Raw genomic sequence first — 21,376 nt, 5'->3', positions numbered from 1 at the left:
TAGAGCTCAGAATAACTCCTAGAGGGGAGAAGAGACCTGGAGAAGAACAGGGATGGACGCACCACAGCCCTAGCAAGATGACAAGAAAAGTGTCCCAGGTCTTACAGGGCCCTCTCTGGACCCGAGGCAGAGGTCACTCTGCGTAGCCTCAGTGGTGAATCGAAATCAGCAGCAACGGCCTACGCGTCCGTGCTGGCCTGTGTCTGTGGGCGAAGATGTGCAGATACAAAGCAGCAACCCAATATAAAACAGGCAAGAGAAAAATCTAAAAAACTCTTCATGTGGAATGGGCAAGCGAAAATCTAATGTAAAAAGTTGAAAATACCCATGTTTAAAAAATAAAGTTGGAGGAATTTTGAAGATCAATCATCTGCTGCATGTGGATTCTGAACCGTCATGCTCAAACACATAAGGTGCAACAGTTAATGTACAACGTGTAGGAGAAAATCTAAGAATAAGGTGAAGATCTCCCGCATTTTAAAGAAATGCAGAGAGGAATACCAACAAACACGAAATTATTTTCCATGGAAAACAAAGCAACAAGAAGTGTGGTTATGTGAATTTTGAAGAGACTTCACTTGCTCCACATGGCTTATGCTTGCCACACTCAAACCTCACAAAGCAGAATCCCTCAATGTTTAACAGGAGGATGGAAAGCCTGATGTACAAAGCTAAAAATAATATACAGGTTTAGGCCGCATGTTTTAGTACTCATATTTACATACATGTTTGAACATCAAAGTAGCATCCTTCAATGTAACACTGTGGTACTGGACTAAGGCCAACTCTAAGGCTGCGGAACTGATAGCCTCCAGCACATCAAGTGGCAAATGTGGGCTCTGGAGCGGGATCGGAAGTCTCAGTGGGCTTAATATCAAGGGGACATCTCAGACTAAATTGATATTTTGGAAGACACTGCGAAAGATCTTCAGTGATTCTTACTGAACTGTGATTGAGTCAGCAGTAGAGCCTTCCCTACCCAGAGCGGACAGTGACCAATGCGTTGCTTCTGGTTTGAGAGTGGCGATCTGTGAAAGATGGGGGGGGGGGGGGGGGTGAATCAGTGGCCTCTGTCGAAGTCCCAGCCCCACATCAACCTTCTGGAGTAGAGGGCCATCAATCAATCAAGGATGGTAAAGCGCAACTACTCACCCGAAGGGTCTCAAGGCGCTCGGAGGGGCAGGGGGCACGTGCAGGTCCCGGATGTTCACTGAGTCGAAGAGACAGGTCTTGAGGTCCTGCGTGAATTTGGAGAGTGTTGGCGTCTATTGGAGGTGAGGTGGGAGGATGTTTCATACCCTGGCCACATGGAAGGAGAAGGAACTGCCTCCTGTTCTAGTCTTCTTGATGAGCGGCACCATAGCAAGGGAGAGCTGGGCTGACCGGAGGGATCTTTGGGGTGCGTAAAACAAGATAGGTAGGTCTGGTGTTTTGGAGGGCTTTGTGGGCGAAGCTTTAAGGGGATTCTATACTCAATGGGGAGCCAATGTAGTGTCCGCAGGTGTTGGGTGATGTGGCGAAGTAGGTTGAGTAGTAGTCTAGTGCAGGCGTTCTGGACGTTTTGTTTGGGGTAAGATTCTTGTTGATCTCAGCGTAGAGTGCATTGCCGTAGGCCAGACAGCTGCTGAGGAGGGCGTGGATGACAGTTTTCCTGTGCTCAAAAGGAATCGAGTTGAAGGTCTTTCGTAGGGAACGGTGGGTGTGGAAACAGGAGGACAAGGCGTTTATTTGGCAGTTTTAAGTCCAGGATGATTCAGAGGTTCCGTGTGTGGTGGTGGGGGAGGGAGGGTTCCAGAAGGTGGGGGCCACAAGGAGTCATTACAGGCATCTGGGTGTGGGCTTATGAGGAGTACTTCACTTTTGTCCGCGTTGAGTTGTAGGCAGCTTTTCTTCATCCACCTGGCGACAGCTTCCATTACTTCTTGGAAGTTGTGTTTGGAGATATTGGGTTTATTGGATAGTGAGTCCGTGGGATCCGACGATGGGTGCGAGCGGGGCCATGTAGATCTTGAACAGGGTGGGGCTGATGGAGGATACTTGGATAACTCCGCAGATGGTCGGTGTGGGATACGAGAGGAAGGGTGGGAGTCTGACCTGCTTCATACTGACAGATGGGAATGAGAGGATCCAGTATAGGGACTTGTTCTGGATTTCTGCATCATGTAGTGTTTGGGCTAGGGAGTGATGAGATACAGTGTGGAAGGCTGCGGAGAGGTCCAAGAGGATGAGGGCCACAATCTCTTCTCTGTCGAGGAGGGAGAAGATGTCGTCTGTCACAGCGAGAAGGGCGGTTTCGGTGCTGTGATTTTACGTGAAGCCAAATTGGGACGAGTCGAGGATGCTGTTTTCTTCTAGGAAGGAGGCAAACTGGCTGTTGAAGACTTTTTCAATGACTTTTGCCGGGTAAGGGAGTAAGGAGATTGGTCTGAAGTTTTTGGAGGTTGGTGGGGTCCGCTGAGGGTTTTTTTTTAAAAGGAGAGAGTTGATATTGGCGTGTTTCTAGTCACCGGGGAAGGAGGTCTCGAAGGAGCGGTTGATGATTCGTAGAAGCTCAGTGGGTCAATGATGTTGGCAGCTCTGTGGGAGATGTGGTGGGGGCAAGGGTCAGTGGGGCCCCAGAGTGGACTGACTTCATAGTCTTCAGGGTGTCATTGATGGAGAGGGCGGTCCAGCTGTCGAGTGTAGGCCGCATGGTGTAGGGAATGGTGGGTGTAGGTTCCGCGTGTAGGTTGTCCTGGAGGTTGTTCTAATTTTGTGGTGGAAGAAGGCGTGGTTGGGTCGTCGTCCACGGTGGTGGGAGCAGAGCAGATGAGGGATGCGGGAGCTGTTCATCGGGGATGTGGTTTCCAATTCCTGCATTGGAGCTGGTGTGGACATTTGCGAGTGATGTTGGCTTTGTAGGTGAAGTAGAGGCAATGATGGTCCATCCATGGGAGTTGAGTGGTGGGGCTGAAGGTGATGGAGTTTCCTGCTGTAAAAATGGGGTCGAGGGTGTGTCCTGATGAATGTGTGGGTTCTGGTACGATCTGTTTAAATCCGATGTTGATGAGGTTGTCCAGGAGGGAGGAGGAGTTGGGGTCTTGGAGGTTGTCAACGTGGAAGTTGAGGTGTCCCTGCAAGGTGTAGGTCGGTGGAGGCGAGGTCATGCGGGGTGATGTTGGTGATGGAGTCGGAGAAAGGTGTGCGGGTCCTTAGAGGAGGGTGCCTCGGAAGATGGCGGTCGGGTTGGGCTGTATCTTTAAGTGAAGGTGTTCCATCATGTCTGTGGGCCCGTCAGTGTAGGTGCTCAGTCGGAAGTTAGATTTGTGAGCAATGGCGATGCCTCCTCCGTGGCGGTCCTTCCGGGTGATGTTGGAGCCTTCAGGGATTGCGATCACGATGTCCGGTCCCAAGACGGCGCTCGTCCAGTTTTCTATGAGGAAGTCGACGTCAGTGGAAGTGCTGTCAAGGAGGTCAACGATATGTTTGTGGAGGGAGTCCACGTTGAGGAAGATTCATTGCATGGTTTGGGGTGCAGTGGAGTTGTGGCGGGTGGGTTGAGGTGGGTCCTGGGTCTCAGTGAAGGCGAAGAAGTGCCGACAGTGGCAGCAGGTAAAAGGTCTGTGTGTGTCGATAAGTGAAGAATGCTTGTAGTTGTCTTGGCTGGCATTGAGTGCGTAGAGGATCGGGGAGCTGTAGTGCTGGTGGGTCGAAGGACCAGGGTCCCTGGCACTGGTCGGGACGCAGACCGGCTTGCCTTTGGTGCACCCGCTGCTGCCATTAAATATTGGGACGGTGGGACAGCTGAGAGGCGGGAGCGCCAACACGTGGGGGCAGCAGTGACGAAAAACGCAGGAAAAAAAAAAGAAGGGGGAATTGGGAAGAATAAATAAAGGAACAAGAAAAAGGCAAAAAAGAACATGAAAAGGAAAAGGAAAAGAAAAATTAAAAGACAAGAATAAGGAGGAAAGAATCAGGCACAGAAGCAGAGACGAGCGGGAGGAGGCACAGAAGCCTCGAGCACCAACCTTGCAGCGCTGGGGGCAGGCACTCAACGGGGGTGCTGCATGAGGGGAAAAGCAGTATTCTGACCAGGAGGCCAGAGGTCTTGGCGGATTGGCTCAGCAGACAGCGCCTAGTGGATCACGAGCGGCAATTACACCTGGAGGCAACGGCAGGTTCTCTTCCACGAATGGGCAGAAACTTGGCTTGATCTATTTGCCACCATAAAGAACGAGCAATGTCAGCACTTCTGCAGAACAATATTTCCAAGGCATCTCTCACTCAGATGTGCGTTCCGCCTTATGTAATGTAATGTAATGTAATGTAAAAAGAATTTATAAAGCGCGGCTAACACCAGACGGTTTCTTGGCGCTGGAAGCAAAGAGAAAAGAAAACAAACAGTCCAAGGGGTTAAGGAGAGTAGTTATAGGCTATGCGAAACAGGTGGGTTTTTAGGAGAGACCTGAAGTGGGTTAGGGGGGAGGCCAGTCTTAAACTTAGTGGAAGGGCATTCCAAAAGGAAGGGGCAAGAAATGAGAACCTTCGTCCTCCCTGTTTTTTACGTTTGAAGGTTGGGATCTGGAGTAGAGCCAGGTGGGCGGAACGAAGGTTGCGAGAAGGAACATATGGGTGCAAAAGTGAAGAGATGAACAAGGGTCCTGTACCAACAAAGGACTTAAAAATAACGCAGCCCAATTTGAATTTACATCGCTCAGTGACAGGGAGCCAGTGAAGAGATTTTAAAAGAGGGCGTACATGTTGGTGTTTGGGTTGGTGATGAATGAGCCGTGCTGCCTGGTTCTGGACCAGTTGAAGCTTCTTTGATTGGTATACTGGTATGCCAACATAGAGGGAGTTGGCATAGTCTATCCTGGAGATGACTAGCGCCAGTAATGCCAGGGTGAGGGCTTCGGTGGTCAGGAAGCGGGCAATCTTATGGATTTTTCTCAACTGGAAAAAGCTGGAAGACACCACCGCACCAATCTGGGATTTCATCGAGAGATCATTACTAATGATGATCCCAAGGCTCTTCACTGAGCTGACGGGATTAGGGGGGGTGCCCAACCTTGTGGGCCAAAAGGTGGAGTTCCAGGGGTTGATTGTACCCCCGACAAGCAGGAGTTCTGTCTTGTCAGGGTTAAGTTTCAAATGATTCGCCCCCATGCAGTCACTGATGTAACAAAGAGTAGTTTGAAAATTGTCGATAGACTGGGCCGTGGAGTTAATATCGAAGACCAGCTGGATGTCATCCGCATAATTAAACGCGGTGACACAGCTGCCTCGTAAAGAGCGAATAAGGGGGGTAAGGTATAAATTAAAAAGAAGGGGGGATAAGGAGGAGCCCTGCGGGACGCCACAGGTTACCTCAACCTCGTCAGCAGAGAACTGAGAGAGCCGAACCGCCTGATGGCGGTTGCTCAAGAAGGAGCGGACCCAGGCCAAGGCAGAGCCCTGGATGCCGGCCTCCTAGACGCGGCCGACCAGACTCCTGTTTGCCTTCCTGTCGATACCACTCCTGTCTCACACTCAAGAATATTAGGACCAACTTGGATAACTTGGACTCAGAGGACCCCAATTGGGCACGGAGGGTATGATAATCAGAATTCCTGGGTTTGAGTATCTGTCCACTGATGTGGCTGTGTCCACGGGAGAACCTGCTATTGCTTTAGAAGGGCTGGGTTCCCAGCCTAGGCATTTGAAAAATCCATGTTCGTGCATGGAGATTGAGCGGCGACAGCGGAACACGTTTGATCTTACTCCAGAGGTGGTTGATATCCTCTTGGCAGCCAGGCATCCCTTAAGTAAAATTAATAAAGCCAGTTGTTAGGACAAATGTGTCGCCTGGTGCAGTACTTGGAGCACGAGAGTGCGGACTTTCTATACAGATTGTACCAAAAACCATCAGGTGAGTCATCAGCTCTTTGTGGAGTTCACTGGAGTGAACAAGCATCAGCATAGCCAATAGGTTGCACTTTTGGGACCTTATAAGTGTTCAGTTGTGCAGCACATTATCCGGGGTGCTGTGCCGCCAGGGATTGAAGAGCTATACAATTATTACACACTGGGTCATACAGTCTGATTCAGGAACTCATGCTTGCCTCAGGAAACAATTATGGACACATTGGAAGCCTTTTTAATGCACTGACAGAAAGGCAAGTGCATTGATGCAAGTCAACCACTCAATAGAATTCTGTGTGCGACTGAATCACAAGAGTATTGAAGAGTTAATGAAAGACTTTCCAATGAGGGAAACGTCACATCCCTCCTCCCCCAGGCCCCTATTTATCAGTCGCCCTTCTCAAGAGGTTTCCATTTAAAAGAATGCACGCACCATCCGTTTACCGACAGGCCACGCTCCCGCCCTGTGTCACAACCCCCTCGGTACGGGAGCACTAAACATGGCAACAACATCAAAATGCTCCCATTTGTCAGATACAGGACAAATAATAAATAAACAGGGGTGGCAATGGCTGGGAGTCGTAAACAATCCAAAGGAAAAGTGGAAAATAAACAACAATGAGAAAGATGGCTTAAAATACCGGACAATCTACAAACATTGCAAAGACCAAGAATTTTGGGAAGTAAGGAATCATATCAGCAGACCACATAACTAAAGGGCGGTCTATGTGATCCGTCCCACAGTGGCAGGACCAGTATTTGTAGTTTCACTGCACCCAGTACACACCAGACTGTTCTAGGTGAGTGTTCCCTATAAAATCTGATTTCCTGGCCTACTTTTCCCCTCACAAACAGGGAAGATAATTAACACTTTGGCAGTATCCACATTCCCACCGAGTGCAGGTGGTGTGAGATTAAACTAAAATGTGTGCGAGCCACTGAGAGCTTTGAGCCAGAGCTCAAATAATCCGAGCTTCGTTGTGGCTTTTGGATGTCACACGCTGTAAACTAAAGCGCCACAAATTAAAGAAAAACACATTATTAAAATTAACCTTTAATGTAAAGTGTAAGAGGGCAAGACATGATAATCTGGTAGCTGAATGAGGAATGTAAAAATCTGAAAACTTATTATTTTTTCCTGGCTTCCCTGCTAGAACAATTAGTTAAAAGTGCTTGTGCCTGAAGCATGCAAACTTAGATTGGTGTGCGTGCAAATCCTGCATTGACAATCCCTGGTGAGTTGCACTGCTGAAACAATGCCAATAGAGGTACCAAAGGGTGAGGCGGACTGGCATCAATGGTCCTGTGACCTCAGTGACAGTCACTGTTGCTCTAGGATGTGCTGCTTCGTAGGATTGACCGGAAGACTGCAGGTCAACTGCAGTACGGATTTTAGTGGACAGGCATTCAAGGTTAACCCACAAATGCCACTGCTAGGGTCCACCTGTTGGTGCTATGAGACAGCAGCGCTCCTAAGGTGTAGTGGGGCCTTCTAAGGTCTAGCATAGGAATGCGCTCCCTCTGGGGAGTGGACTGGTCATGAAGGCTGAACCATAATTCCTCAGTTCCAAAATCAACAACTCTGGCCATAGTGCTACATCCTCTCCCCACTGAACACCATACTGACCCACCGAGAGAAACTTGCAGTACTTTTAGCTACAACCCTATTGTGCCCCGCTATAAACAACTAGATGAGACCCTATTCAAATTACGCACTAGACAAAAGTAATATGCTGCCTGGAAAAAAAAAAAAAGCCTTCGAAAAAGTAAACACTTAAAATGAATGCAAGTTTAAGTAACGCGAGTGAAACGTAAGCAGGAACAACGTGGTGAACATTTTTTTACATTATTCAGAAATCAATGAGTATTTTTGCCTCAAGAGTTAACATGACAGCAGTACGATTTAAAAAGACCACATCCCTGAACAGAGCAGCGGTACACATTTTATAAACTAAAGTGAGAAAAACAGCTGACACAGATCACATTAAACAATTTCCACTCCACATGCCAACTAAGTATTGCAGTACCTCCAGGAATGGTGCGCTTCCCCATACGGGGAAAACAATATTGTTCAAACTAACATACCAAAAAAAAAAAATAGCGCTTCACTGGCAAACTCTGTAAAAGTGGCACTAATGTGTTTGGGTGTGAATAATAACCAATCTGGCCAGTTTGCGACCACTCGATCTTGCTTTATTTAATTATGTTGAACCTTTTTTCCTATCCGTCGCTAGGCTGCACTTTGGAATTCAAAACTGTCATATAAAGACAACATTTCCAACAAGTGGGTGGTTTTCACAGTGGTCGAAGTGGGGAAAAAAAAGTAGGGGAACTGTGGGCGGAGAATCAGAGGGCGGGAATAACCTGTGGAATGGGTCAGTGGGTGGAGTCAGAGGTGTGGCCAGAAAGAGCCAAACATCCCAATTTTTCGTATTTGTTTGGCATTTCACTGGCCAATTACAACTTATTGCATTATTTAATTCAACCAATGGATACACTGGTTTATTAAAGATTTAATGAGCTATTGACATTAAAATATATTCAAAAAGTGGGATATGTTTCCAATCACAGAATGCCCTAAATATGCAACAAAGTGGAATCACAACCCAGTTGTGTCCGAGCCATGCAGTTTCTATCATCATCATCACTTCTCCCTTTTTCCATAAGAGCAATTCAAACATGAACGGCAATATATCCTAGTTTTTAAATATTTTCAACATAATTATGGCTTTGCCATATTTGCCACATAATACATCCTCTGCTGCATAATCTGATGATTTTAACTAATAAATTGTTTGTAGCTTAAACGGATCAAAAGTAACTAAACAATTTGACTTATGTCGCTGAAAAGTGGTTGGCCCTTTCAAAAGGTTGACTGGTCACCTTTCTCACTGCTGCATTTGTATGTTACACTGGAACTAATGAGACAAAATATGTGCAGAGACTGTTAGTACATATAAAAATAATAAAGTATCAGAAAATATACTGTATTACGCTGCAGCCTTAATTTAGTCAAGACTGCGGCATCATTTTATTCTCCATTGCTGCATAATGTTGTTGGCCCCAAAGCAGGCAGCCCATATTAAAAGTGCTTGTGCATGAAGCAGAGACCGTGAAGTTTGTGAACTTAGTTTGCTGTGCTTGCAAATCCTGCACTGCCGATCCATGGTGAGTGGCAGCTACTACTGCTGAAACAAGGCCTATGGAGATACCAATGGGTGAGGGGGACTGGCTTCAAGGGTCCTGTGACAGAGTCACTGTCACTCTGGGGTGCGCTGCTTTGTAGGCCTGCCCGCAAGACTGGAGGTGAACTTCAGCACGGATTGTGATGGACAGGCTTTCGAGGTTAACCCACACTTGCTATCGCTAGGGTCCACCTGCTGGTGCGAAGACAACAGGACTTGTACAGTCTGACGGGGGCTTCTGTGGTCTAGCATGGGAATGTGCTCCCTAAGTAGAGTGATCTGGTGGGCTGGTTGTGAAGGCTGAACCTGGTTCCCCAGTTCTAAATTTGATACCTCTAGCCATAGCGCCACATCCTCTCCCCCACTGAGCAACATACTGCCCCACTGAGAGAAACTCGCACTGCACTGACCCGCTATAAACACCTGGATGAGACTCAATTCAAATTATGCACTAGACAAGAGTAATATGCTGCCTGAAAAAAGTAATAACATCTTACAAAAAGCAATTACTCATATGGAATGCAAGATTAAGTAAAGCATGATAAATGTAAGCAGGAACAACGTGGTCTTAACAGGGCGCAACGAGTAGAAATGCTTTATTTCTCCTCGATTTTGCTGTTTTTTAATGTGTGCTGCATTGTGCAGCTCACATAAAAACAGCATAAGACCATGAATGATTGTTTATGTACAGGACGGTGTCCCTTCCTGCACATAATCAATAATGTAAAAATTGACGCGTTGCAACTTCTATATGTGCTGCACATAGCAGCACACAAAGAAGTTATAAATCACCATTTAAGAATGTTTATGTGCAGGAAGGGGCACCTTCCTGAACATGAACAATCATTCCCTCCAGCACAGGCGCCCTTGCACTATGGTGCAAGAGTGACTGTTGGCGCTAGGCAGCTGAAATTAGCGACAAACGCAGGGGGAAACTCAGGACTGCACCATATTGTTGTAAATAGGGTGCAGCCCTGCGTTTCAAAAGTGGCGTAGCGCGGCGTTAGCCAAGAAGGCTAACGCCTCTGCTCTGTCACTGCTTTGTAAATAGGCCCCGTTGTTCAAAAAAAGATGAGAAAATGAAAGAAGCGTTTTACTGGCAAACTCTGTAAAGTAGCCCCAATATGTTTGGGTGTGGATACAACCAATCTGGCCACTTTGCGACCACTCTGGCTTGCTTTATTTAGTTATTTTTCGTATTTCTGACCTTTTTTTCTCTCTGCCCGAGGCTGCACTTTACAATAGTAAAATGTCAGAAAAAGACATTTACAGTAAAAGAGTTTCTTTCTTTTTTGGATCCATTTCATAGGGGAACAATTAAAGGAAAGATAGGGTAAGAGCTTGAAGTTACGGTTTTCAGCAACTGAGAAGGAGCGAGACAGACAGAAAGAGGGGGAAGAGGAAGAAAGAGAGAGAGATGGGGGCAGCTGCCAGCAGCAGAGCGGAAGCTGACACTGTACTCGTCTTCTCGTAAGAAGGAAAAGTCTTTTCTGCCCACCCGCCCGTCCCGAACGGCCACAAAGGGGCGAACCTTATCTATATATAGGCGTGAAAAGGAAGAGACAGACCTTTTTCTTCCTCGAACGGCCACCACGCACCAACATCCACAATCACTGGTAACGGTTAGGTAACCACAATAGGTAACGTTGCCACCGGAGCTTTGAATACATGACAAAGACGCATGCGCAGGGCAATGCTTCCGCGCATGCGCGTTGACTTGTGCGCTGGGGAGCAGATCCTGATAGCCTGATATACAGCCTGAATGTTTTGTTGATGCATGCGCGTGCGCGAAGAAATACGCATGCGCTCATGCTTAGGGGGAGCACATTGCCGAGGGGAGCAATCCATTATGGAACACCGGCGGCATTCCGAGGCACGCCAGAGCGGAAAGTCAAGTAGGAGACATAGAGGCCTGTTGAGGAGGAGAGCCAGAAGATCGTCTCTACTCAGGACACAGGGCGAGGTGTGAAAGCATGCACAGGTGCCCAGGAGAAGCCTGCTATACAAGTGAAAGAAAATAAAGGAATACAATTATAAAAGGGAAAATAACAAAGGTAAAGGAGAAAATAGCAATACGTAGAAGAGAGAAAAAGCACACAACAAAGGAAGCATCAGGTACTCTGGGATAACAACCATTGGTAAAGGTAAGGCCAGGAAAAGACTTTAGGAGGGGGGGCGTGCAAAGACAACACAGCGCATCCACATCGTGAAGTACACCGCAGAAGGGCATGTCAGTGCAGGCGGGAGACGGCGCAAGAGGAGTGGTAGGGCATCATTCACACCCCACGCTGGCAGCACTGCCCCCGTTTAGTCAGCCAGCGGACCCAGCTATGGCTGCACCCCTCTGGAGGAAGTGGATTGGTCTCCTGGAAAACTACTTTGAGGTGGCACGAGAAACCAATGTGGGGGGGTCGAGTGGTCGACGATGCTCCACATAACTGGTTATGAACTTTACAAATTATTTCAAGACCTGCCTAACACCGTAGACCGAAATGATTATGCTAAGGGCCGGCTGCGCTCAACCTACACTTCGACCCGCAGCTGATTTTGAACACTTCAAGCTGCGTCAAGCGAGGCAGCAGGAGGGAGAAGCAGTGGATATGTTCTTTGCCCGACTCAGGAGACTGGCGAGTTCCTGCACAGGAATAGACAAGCAACTTGAAATAAGGGCCCAGCTCATACAAGGGTGCAGATCATCCGATCTGAGAAAACTTATCTTACTTTAACCCAGTATCTGGCTTGATGAGATACTCATTCTGGGACGGTCGCACGAGCTGGAGGATGTCAGAGCAGGGGAGATGGAGTTAGCGCTGGCATTTCGGTTGTTGGTTCCACCTCAGGCGCATCCAGTGGTGGTCAAGGAGCAAAGGGTGGACGCCATCCAGAAAGGTGGTGGATGTGGCAGAAGTTACCCTAGTTCCCGCCATGTGAGACATGGTTGCAAAAACTGTGGAATGGAGACCCATCCACCGAGAAGCTGTCCGGCATTTGGGAAGTTGTGCCTGAAGTGTGGCAAGATGGCCCACTTAGCCAAAGTATGTATGAGTTCGAAGTTGGTGGCAGGATCAGGGAGCCGGAGAAGGTCAAACAGGTAGCCGTGGCATCAGAGGACGCAGAAGACTTGGATGCACTGTGCCAAAGGTTTCAGGTCATGAAGTACGCTGACGATGATGAAGCTTTCGTGGTATTAGGACCAACAAGAAGGAAAGGCCTCCACCGATGTGTCAGTTAACAATTGGCGACAGCCAAGTGACTGCGCTCATCGACACAGGGGTGACGGTGAACGTCCTGGATGTGACAGCCAGCTCAGCCCTGGCCCACAGTTGATGCCCACAAGGGCAAAGGTATTCATATACAGAGGAGACACTCCCATTCCTCTGCAAGGGGTGATTGAGGTAGAGTTCCAGCATGGCGACATTGCAGCAAAGACTAAATCCCATGTGACCAGGGACAATGCAGGGACCCTATTGGGCTGCCATTCGGCAAAGGGCCTAGGACTGGTTTTGTTTGCGCGCCAGGTTCACCAGTCTCACGCGGAAGACATCATAGTGGAGTTACCAGCTCTGTTTGACGAGTTGGGGTGCCTCAAAGGAGTGAAGCTGCACATCGACAAGACAGTCAAACCGGTGGTGCTGTACCACAGAAGGGTGCCATTCCAACTGCATCCGCTTATGGAAGTGGAGCTGGATAAGCTTGAGAAGGCCGGCGTCATCGAGAAGGTGTCGGGACCAATGCCATGGGTGTCCGCATTGGTCATTGCCCCTAAGCCCAAACAGCCTGAAGCGATCAGGCTGTGCATGGACATGCGTCTCTCCAACAGGACCATCAAGAGGGAGAGCTACATCACGCCCACCATCAATGAGATTGTAGCGGACATCAACAGAGCGAGGTGGTTCTCAAAGGTGGACCTTAACTCTGGTTACCACCAGTTGGTGTTGGAGGAGGCTAGCCGCTACATTACTTTTTTTCTACCACATAGGACTTCGCAGGTTTAAGCATCTGAGCTTTGGAGTGTCATCAGCGGTCGAGGTCTTCCAAGACGCCATTCATGAGGCCCTCTCTGGCTTGATCGGGGTCATCAATGTTAGTGCTGACGTGTTCATATATTCACAAAAGTTGGAGGAACATCATGAAAGGCTGAGAGCGACGCTAAAAAGGATGGTGGAACAAGGCCTGACCCTGCTTAGAGACAAGTGCAAATTCTACTCCACGGAAGTGGAATTCTTTGGCTAAATGTTCGAAAGATGGCCTCCAGGTGGACCCTGCCAAAATAGAAGCAATCCGTGCGGCTTCCATTCACCAAAATCCAATGGAAATGAGGAATTTTCTGGGGAGGGCAAACTATTGCGGTAGTTTAATTTCGCACCTAGCGACCAGCACAGAACCACTGAGGGCCGTCATTGAGAAGGACACAAAATGGGCATGGACAAGCGCGGCATCCCAAGTCTTCCAAGAGGTAAAAGAAGCACTCCTGAAAGGAGCAACAGTGGCATATTTCAAGCTGGGGAGCCCCACCGAGCTCAATGTGGATGCCAGTCTGGAAGGATTGGGGCCGGTACTGCTGCAACAAGTGGACCGGCAGGGATGGGTACCGATTGCCTATGCCAGCAAGGTGCTGACAGCCTCCAGGACACGATATGCACAGATCGAGAGAGAGACGCATTGACGATCAGGTGGGCTTATTAACACTTTGACTTTGACATCTATCTATGTTCAGAGTTGTCACGGACCACAAGCCGTGGTGCTGCTGTTTGGAGGGACGGAGAGAAATGGGCCCCGAGGTTGAATATTGGGCTGTCCAGCTCCAGCAGTACGACTTTGAGGTGACATGTCGGCTGGGAGTCAACAATCCAGCTGACTATCTCTAACGGCATCTCATGGCGGCCAACCCAGATGTCAGCGGGAGGTAGACGGGGGTGCTGAGAGTTCGTTAAGCTCATTATAGAACTGGCGTGCCCAAGGACGATGTCGCTGGTGGAGCTGTTGGAAGCTACCAAGGAGGACAGCTGCTTGACAAACATCAAGGAGGCCCTGCTGGGACACAAGTGGAGGAACTTCCTGGATGTTGTAAGGAGACTGACAGATAAAGAAAGAGAGACCAGAACTTGTCTGTGGAGATGCCGGGAAGAGCTCAGTGAAAATGAAGAAGGCCTGGTCTTATGAGGACCACAGATCGTGGTACCCCAGACACTGTGGAGAAGGACAACGGAGCTCGTGCATTAAGGTCACCAGGGGGTAGCCAAAACCAAGGCCAGACTGAGAACCAAGGTATGGTTCCTGGGGGTGAAAGAATGATTGAGAAGATAGTGAGAGGGTGCCACTCATGATTGATAACGGGCGTCAAACCTCCCATTCATCCCATAATAACTGAAGAGGCCAGCACCTGGCCATGGACTGCCATCAGCATGGATTTTGAAAGGTTTCCAGATGGGCGTGCCACACTGGTGATGATGGATAGCAACTCAAATTTTCCGGTAGTGGAGGTGGTGTCGTCCACAGCTTTGGAGCACATCAAACCGATCATGGAAAAGACTTTTGCCATGTTAGGGTTGCCAGAAGAAGTCCAGACAGACAATTGGCTGCCATTCCAGGGAGAGGAATTCAGGGAATCCTTGCAACATCGCAACATTAAGCATAGAAAAGTGACCCCACAATGACCTCAAGCTAATCAGGAGGTAGAACGGTTTATGCAGACCCTCAATAAGACGCTGAGGATTGGGGTGGATCAGCAGGTTGAGGTGGAGGGATGTCTGCACCAATGCCTGAGGGCATACCAGCAGACACCCTATGGCACGTCCGGCTGTTCGCCAAGTGGGCTGATGATGAGAAGAGCAGTGAGAGATGTTGTACCGGTGAGCGACCGGTGGATACCAGGAACACTGATGCCGATTTGGCTCAAGCAAAAAGGAGGAAGAATAATGAGAGAGCCAGCCAGAAAAGGAGGACATGTAAGGTGAATCTGGAGGTGGGAGACCGTGTGGTCGTAAAGAACCAATATCCTGGCTCAAAATTCAAAACACCATTTGAGCGAGATATCTGGACCATTGTCGGTGTGAGAGGAACCATGGTTACAGCCAGGAGAGGTAGTCGACAACTGTCGAGAAATGTGTCATGGTTGAAGAAAGTGTTCTCGCCGGTGGACTCATGGTTAACTGTGTTTTGTTTTTTATTGTATTATTTTCTCTTAATTAAAGGTTACGAGGGATGTAGTGAGCCACCCGACTATTGCCAAACAATGTATCCACTTCAGCCTTCCTGCCCGGGGATGGACCTGAGGCTATAAATAAAATGGGTGACAGCCGCTCGTGGTTGTCGTCACCCACCACAGCAACTGCAGGTGTGTGTGTCCCATTATTTAGGGTGACCAGATTCTCAAAACAAAAAACGGGGACAGGTCATAGACATAGAAGTAGGACTACGGTTTGCAGTAACCATCGACATAAAAGTAGGACTATTTGACAGCTGTCATAGACATAGAAAAAGGACTACAAGTACAGCTCCCTCCACAGACCGAGATGAAGCATTACAGACAACAAATCTGCGGTCTTTTATTGGCAACCCTCTCCTTCACACAGCAGAATTAGTACTTTTTATTACATTTACACTTTTAAGGACTATAGCATATATTTGCCAAAAATCAATAAAACATCACAGGCTAGCAAACGCCAGATTTACTAGCTTTATCAATGCTCGTTTCTATAGCTGCACGTCAGCACCACATAAAGTACAACTCACCAATGTTGCTTAGTTGCTCATGACAGAAAAGCATGGGAAGTAAACTGCGGAATGCTAAATTGCCAAATGGCAGCCATGGACCAATGTACAAAAGAAAAACTTCTCTCCAGGTATTACTGCCTTAGGGTCTTAAGGGTGGCAAAGGTTGGCCGACCACACTGTCCTCCCACATTTACGTAGTCACTGCTGAGATGTCATGTTACCTTACTGGGGTATGTATAGTGCACTCTAGCCATTGGTATCATCTCATAATGCAATAGTGTGAAGACCTGAGCAAAAATCTCGAGCAGCGCTGCTTGCCTCTCCCACAGGCGTTAACCCTGCTCCTTTAAGTCCTTTCCAGCTAAACAGTTTGCCGTGATCTGAAAGGTCAGTCAAAAGGTCAAGTCAGAGCTTTGATATGGAGAAGACAAAGCATGCATCAATTGGTTATGAATAAAACATGCAATGAGCAATGCATTAATCCTTGCACGGTATGCATATAAGGGCTACTGAAAAGTTTGTATGACTATGAATACAAGCTACAGGATGAAGAAATATTGTTTTATCCAAAGTAGAAACTTTGGCTGGCACGATGACGTAGGTGGCGCTGCGTGTAAAATGTCTCTCTTCAAAGGATTTCCCTTCTTGCTACAGCACTCACCTCAGTGACGACACATGCCGTAAACAGTGCAAAGAGAGCATGCGCGCGCATGCTCAACCGGAACAATGAATAACAGGGACATTTCTGTGTTTAACGGGGACACTGTTTGAAAACAGGGACATTTGAGTCACTTGGAGAAAAGTGTCGGGACACGGGGACACTTCCCCAAAAACGGGGACCGTCCTGGGAAAACGGGGACGTCTGGTCACCCTACCATTATTGCCATAGCCTAGGCCCCAACCATAGCCATTATTCTTTGCCCTTCCTTATATATGACCCTTTTACAATTACTACTTGCACCCTCGCTGTTCAGTGGTGTGTGTACACTCTGAAATAAAAATGAGGCTATCTGTCTATCTTTGAGAGGGAGAGCGTTCACTTTTGCACTGATAGTTCTGCCCTGACATTTCTTTAACCCGTGGTACATAAACAATGGTAGCTGCCAACAATCAGTTAAATCACTATTCTTTAATTTTGCTCTGTTTCTCTGTTTCCTGTTGATCTTTGCTCCTAGCTTTTGCCTTAGGTCTGACGTCTTTCTGGCGTGCACACAGACACAAATATCATGCATTTGACATCCTTGGTTACATCCATTGTGTTATTTTTATTCATTTGAGCATTTTTTACATAGACAGATACTATTGTATTGTAGTAACGTACTGGAATGTGAACCACCATGGAACTCCAGACAGCAAGGGTGTGCCTGTCTGGCAATTGGAGATTCATTTATCAGATAATGTACTAAGTAATGCGAAGTTGAGAAATCTCCTTTTGGAAAACTGTTTTTCTGTCTGAGTAGACCATGGGTGCTCACAAACTTTCTGTCGGGAGCCAAAATTACACTGTGGTTTGTGGCCGAGGGCCCCACCTGTAGGGGTGGGGTCAGTGGGGGGCGGAGTCAGTGGGGCAGGGCTAGAGTAAAAAAAATCAAACTCGCTTCAAAACATTAGACAATGCGAAAGCAGATGTAACTACAAAGATCACATTTTGATACTTCATTTTTATTAGCAGACAATAGCAATCTTAAGAGGCATTGCATAGCTTCATACAGTCTTTGACCCCAATACCAACACAGTCTCTCTCTCTCTCTCTCTCTCTCTCTCTCTCTCTCTCAATCAGTCTCTCTCTCAGTCAGTCAGGTTCTCTCTGTCAGTCTGTCAGTCTCGCTCTCGGTCAGTCTCTCTCTCTCTCCCAGTCAGTCAGTCTCCCTCTCCCTAAGTCAGTCAGTCTGTCAGTGTCTCTCTCTCTTTCTCTCTCTCTGTCAGCCAGTCTCCCTCTCTCTCAGTCAGTCAGTCTCCCTCTCTCCCAGTTAGTCAGTCTCCCTCTCTCTTAGTCAGTCAGTCTCCCTCTCTCCCAGTCAGTCAGTCTCCCTCTCTCTTAGTCAGTCTCCCTCTCTCTCAGTCAGTCTCTCTCTCTCTCTCTCTCTCAGTCAGTCTCTCTCTCAGTCAGTCTCTCTCAGTCAGTCAGTCTCTCTCAGTCTGTCTCTCTCTCAGTCAGTCAGTCTCTCTCTCAGTCAGCCTCTCTCTTAGTCAGTCAGTCTCTCTCTCAGTCAGTCTCTCTCTCTCAGTCAGTCAGCCTCTCTCTCTGTCAGTCAGTCAGTCAGTCAGTCTCTCTCTCCCAACAAGTCAGTCAGTCTCTCTCTCTCCTAGTCAGTCAGGCAGTCTCTATCTCTCTCTCTTTCTCTCTCTCTCTCTGTCAGTCTCTCTCTCTCAGTCTTTCTCTCTCTTAGTCAGTCTCTCTCTCTCTCTCTCTCTGTCTCTTTCTCTCTCTCTCTCTATCAGTCAGTCAGTCTCTCTCTCTCTCTCTCAGTCAGTCAGTCTATGTCTCAGTCAGTCAGTCAGTCAGTCTCTCCCTGTGTGTTAATAAGTCTCCCTCTATCTGTCAGTCAGTCTCCCTCCCTCTCTCTCAGTCAGTCAGTCTCTCTCTCGCTCTCTCTCTCTCTCTCTCTCTCTTCTCTCTCTCTCTCTCTCTCTCTCTCTCTCTCTCTCTCTCTCTCTCTCTAAGTCAGTCAGTCTCTCAGTCAGTCAGTCTCTCTCTCTACTCTCTTTCCAGTCTCTCTCCACTGTCTCTTTCCACTTGCTCTCTCTCTCCACCTTCTCTCTCTCCACTCTCTCTCTCTCTGGGGGGCCAAGTGTACATTACCTGCAAGGTCCGCGGGCCTCCAAGGAAGGCCTGCCGGGGCGCTGGCGGCCCGCAGGCAGTACTATAAGTACCACGGGAGTAGACCATCTGACTTTCTATCCCGGGCCATTTTCATTTTCCAGATGCTTCCCTTTTCTCCCCCACCTGGAGTGCTTCGCAATCTCCACAGAGAGATTGATCGCTTTATCTGAGAAAAGACAAAGCCCAGATTACAAAAACAACTGCTGCAACAAACTAAACAAGATGGGTGCCTGGCAGTGCCTAATGTCTTGTGGTACTACCGATCCTAACTTTACTACTACTAAATGCCTTTAGTGAATACCGAAAGTCCTAAAGTTAGGATTTTGTCTCAGTTTAGTAGTAGTAAAGTTTGGAATCCTAACTTTACTACTACTAAATGCCTTTTGTAAATACCGAAAGTCGTAAAGTTAGGATTTTGTCTCAGATTACTTTTGTGAATCGGGCCCAAGGCTCTTGTCAAGATTATCAACCAATCTATTTCCTGACTTTTTTTTTCCAGAGCGTTAATCTCTCCTCTCCCTTCCTTTTAATGCTTTCTGAAAAAAATCTAGAAATATTATCCAATTTCTTCTGATGTTCTACTTCAGTTCCTAAAATCCCTGACATTACAATATGGCACCTCATCAAGGAATTGAGAAAGTACAACATGATTACTCTCACATTTTAGGAACTGCACCAGCTCCCTCAGTCTCCACGTGTCACTCTAATGATGTGCTTCCTCACCTTCAAGGCTGTGAACTCTCATAGGCTCAAGATCCTGAATGGTCAATGCATCACCTAAAGCAGTGTAATTTCCTGGTTTACGATCATGGTGCTCAGAAAGCAATGCTAGTCATCATCAGTGCTTGAAATGGAAAAATAGAAGTGCAGGTACTCTGTACCAGAGTACCTGTTTGTTGCTGAGAAGTGCCTTTATCCTCTAATTAAAAGTATTATGTCTCTCTTGAGAAGTGCCGGTGCTCTTGCTCTCAAAATAAATAAGTGCAGGTACTCAGTACTGGGCAGTACCGGCCCATTTAAAGCACTGGTCATCATGCCTTCTCCTGCTGTTCACCTGGGATGTGTAACCCCATCAAAACTCTGACTCAGAAACCTCCTTTCTCCTCCAGTTGCAGGAGTAACTGAGGGCTCACCTCTTCAAGAAATGTTTTGGCCTCAGTCAAATCAGCCCTGAATGCTCATTGAAGACTGACCTTCCACCTGAAGTGCCCTCTCTTCACCATCTTTGTATACCTCCCCGGAGCCCTTGACAGACCTCTGCTGCTTTTCACTGGGTTCATGCTACATATGTGCAATTCCAATGATTCCAAATGGCGGGCAACAGCGCTCATTTTTGGTGGACTGAGACTTATTTTTCATCATCAGACTTTAACCAGAGCAAAATGGAGCAAGGCAGATAAGGTTGTAGAAAGAAGGAAGAGAAAGATGAGAAACTGTGACAAAGCGAGAATGCAAGGATGAAAAAGTGAGACAAAGATACATTAAGGATATGGTGGTGAAGAATGAGCTATAATCAAGATTAGGCAGCCTTGCTGTTTGGCGCCTAAGACAATCCATGTGTCTATTTAATTATTCTTTTTACAAGTTAAGCTCTGTGTACATAAACATGATTGCAACACATCATTCAAAAGGAAGGGCAGATGTCAAATGATAAATAATTGATAATTAGTTTGCTTCTTTGTTGAAATATTTGAAAGCACACAGTATTTGTGCACTTCAGATATTATATGCCATGCAAACAATTGGCCTGCTTTGAACAATACAAATAAGTGCATAAAATACAATAACATGCAAATATTCCTGTTCACAGGGCATTTAATCCCAGCAGCTACTTAAGTCTTGGCTCCCCTCACTGATTTCTCGCACCGCAGCCCGCTTTTCTCCATGAAAGCTAGAACAGATGGGCAGTTTACAACAATTGCGCAGCCACCCCTTCCTTTCACTGCTGCGGTTCAATAGCGTGATTGTTGTGCGTTTATGAGGCATGACACATCTGTCAATCTTGCGTTATAGCTCAGTGCGCATGTGCAGAGTGCTAAACACAGACACACAAAAAAATCCGGAAACGATGCAGGCTTAGATTGCACCTTAGCTCTCCACTGGCTCCCCAACGCACTCAAATAATTTCCATAAACTCTTTGAAGTGAAGGATTAATGCTAAATTATGCAAATGTGTGTGTGTGAAATGTTGATGGAAAGACAATCAAGTGTTATTGTTTATTTTCAAATGATTGTTTCTTTTTCATGTCTCCTGAAGTTCATTGGACCAAAAAGCAGCAGCACAGACCACACACTGGTTTATTGTGTGGAAAAAGGCCGCTTAATTGAAGACAGGAGCACATCACATAAACCCAAACCCCAGGCCTTCCTCTCACAAAACTACACTGCACAATACAATACTTCATGCACTTCCCCGTCCCCAACCCGTAAGATTCCAGCCCCCTTTAACATCTTTATCTTGCAACTGTAAGTCCTATCCTGGCATTGAACTGATAACCTTTATATCATTATCACTTTAACTTACATCTATTAACATATAACTATCTATGTATCCTAAGTCTCAACTTTTAATTTGTTGCTGTTTCCATGTTTAATTTTATAACCACCTCCATTGTCCTGATTCCTCTATGTTCACAACCATCATCATAATGTATAAGCATGGCAACGGAAACTGCCCGCCTTTTTGCACCTGCTACAAATGACAAACAAATACAAAGACACCCCCCCCCCCCCCCCCCAACCCGGGTCCTGTGCTCAACAAACCAACCAC

General features: G+C 47.2%; 1 long non-coding RNA gene across 1 annotated transcript in view; it reads right to left on the bottom strand.

The window, feature by feature from the left end:
- The window catches only part of LOC146856775 (uncharacterized), a 51,833-nt gene extending 41,117 nt beyond the window's left edge, over positions 1–10,716 (bottom strand). Inside the window, exon 1 of the long non-coding RNA XR_014979812.1 lies at positions 10,634–10,716. This is a non-coding gene — a long non-coding RNA (uncharacterized LOC146856775). The remainder of the gene's footprint in view (positions 1–10,633) is intronic.
- Between the last annotated feature and the right edge of the window lie 10,660 nt (positions 10,717–21,376).

The sequence above is a fragment of the Triturus cristatus genome, chromosome 3_2, assembly GCF_964204655.1.
Source record: "Triturus cristatus chromosome 3_2, aTriCri1.1, whole genome shotgun sequence".
NCBI classification, from domain to species: Eukaryota; Metazoa; Chordata; class Amphibia; order Caudata; family Salamandridae; genus Triturus; species Triturus cristatus.
The sequence above is the reverse complement of the archived record's forward strand: the minus strand, read 5'-3'. Positions and strand labels throughout refer to the sequence as shown.